The following is a 2,500-nucleotide window of genomic DNA, read 5'->3' as shown; positions in this document are numbered from 1 at the left end:
CAATCACACACACCCCTGAACAATCACACACACACCCCTGAACAATCACACACACCCCTGAACACTCACACACACCCCTGAACACTCACACACACACCTGAACAATCACACACACACCTGAACAATCACACACACCCCTGAACAATCACACACACCCCTGAACAATCACACACACCCCTGAACAATCACACACACACCCCTGAACAATCACACACACACCCCTGAACAATCACACACACACCCCTGAACAATCACACACACACCCCTGAACAATCACACACACACCCCTGAACAATCACACACACACCCCTGAACAATCACTCACACACCCCTGAACAATCACTCACACACCCCTGAACAATCACTCACACACCCCTGAACACTCACACACACCCCTGAACACTCACACACACCCCTGAACACTCACACACACCCCTGAACAATCACACACACACCTGAACAATCACACACACACCCCTGAACAATCACACACACCCCTGAACAATCACACACACACCCCTGAACAATCACACACACACCCCTGAACAATCACACACACACCCCTGAACAATCACACACACACCCCTGAACACTCACACACACCCCTGAACACACACACACCTGAACAATCACACACACACCTGAACAATCACACACACACCTGAACAATCACACACACACCTGAACAATCACACACACCCCTGAACAATCACACACACCCCTGAACAATCACACACACACCCCTGAACAATCACACACACACCCCTGAACAATCACACACACACCCCTGAACAATCACACACACACCCCTGAACAATCACACACACACCCCTGAACAATCACACACACCCCTGAACAATCACACACCCACCTGAACACTCACACCCTCCCACCTGAACACTCACAAACCCACACACACACCTGAACACACACCCACCTGAACACTCACACACCCACCTGAACACTCACACACCCACCTGAACACTCACACACCCACCTGAACACTCACACACCCACCTGAACACTCACACACCCACCTGAACACTCACACACCCACCTGAACACACACACACACACCTGAACAATCACACCCCTGAACACACACACACACACACACCTGAACAATCACACACCCCTGAACAATCACACACCCCTGAACAATCACACACACACACCTGAACAATCACTCACACACACCTGACCAATCACACACACCCACCTGAACACTCACACACACCCACCTGAACACTCACACACCCACACACACCTGAACAATCACACACCTACCTGAAGTTTGTAGATCTGTGTGTGATGATGATGATGATGATTTGCAGTTTCCCCCAAAAAGCCTTCATAACATTTAGAACATTCGCGTTTCCACCCACAATGATCAATGGAGAAACGGAGAAAGATGAGGAAAGACCGAGGTACACAGCCAGGAAGTGAGATCACAAAAGTGTTAAAAAAAAAAAGTCTCTCTCTCTCCCCCTCTTGCTCTCTCTCCCTCTCTCTCCCTCTTGCTCCCTCCCTCTCACTCTCTCTCCTTGGAATATTACACAAAACATATTTCTTTCGTAATTCCATAATGAGCCTTAAACAGCCAGACGTCAGTCTGAAATCAGCACATTAGCTCATGTACGCTGAGATCTTTGAGCTCAGGACAGGATTTTATACTTAAACATGACAAGCTGCATTTCTTTCTGTCATGAGAGAATAAAGAGAGGATGACTGAAAGAGGGAGGTGGAGGGACGACTGTTTATAGCTGCTCGAACCCAAGGGACAACCGGAACTAGTTTCATGACTGTTAACTGTAAATCTTAATGAATAAAAAGTATGATGTGTCCTTTTTAGATTAATAATAATAAAAACAAATCGCACGCATTGGTGCACAATGAACGGTGGTGATGTTATAGCCAAGTGGTTGAGAAGACGGCTGAGATTTGGAATCTCAGGTCCACCTCTGAGCTCCTGATTAAATGAATAAAACAGTGGGCGTGGAGTCTGAGGGACATCATCGGCGTCAGGATGAATTACTACTGAATTACTAACACATTGTTATGGATGATTACTGAACTGCATCATTAACCTGCTGTTTGTTTCATTCCCTCACATGGTTTATCAGCAGGTTCCTGAAGGACGGAGATGTTTACACAGACTCTCCAGCTGGATCCTGACGCTGGACGAAAGCTGAACTGGTTGCTGGCAAAAATATTCCTTTTAGCATGTGACATTCAGTCCCCTTGTAAGCAGCCCCACATTCTCCTGGTGCTCGATAATCTGCCTGTGAACGTGGACGTGAAGCTTCTGGAGCGTCGCTGGAGCCAGACGGATTGGACGCAAGCCGTTTCCTCTTCTCACTCCAGATCTGTTTGACATTTAAGGATATTGGTCTAGCCATGATCCTTTAACAGTTCCTGTCTGAGACGTGAGCATTTTTTATTAACATTTTTCTATTAGAAGGTTCTCAGACGCACACAAGACAAGGCTGAACATTTCACT

At 47.0% G+C, this 2,500-nt stretch overlaps 1 protein-coding gene across 1 annotated transcript in view; it reads right to left on the bottom strand.

Annotated features, from left to right (window-relative positions):
* ttc27 (tetratricopeptide repeat domain 27) overlaps window positions 1-2,500 on the bottom strand; it is a 70,754-nt gene that overhangs the window by 32,118 nt on the left and 36,136 nt on the right. The gene's annotated exons all lie outside the window — the stretch shown is intronic.

Source organism: Tachysurus vachellii, chromosome 10 (assembly GCF_030014155.1).
Source record: "Tachysurus vachellii isolate PV-2020 chromosome 10, HZAU_Pvac_v1, whole genome shotgun sequence".
Classification (NCBI taxonomy): domain Eukaryota; kingdom Metazoa; phylum Chordata; class Actinopteri; order Siluriformes; family Bagridae; genus Tachysurus; species Tachysurus vachellii.
The sequence above is the reverse complement of the archived record's forward strand: the minus strand, read 5'-3'. Positions and strand labels throughout refer to the sequence as shown.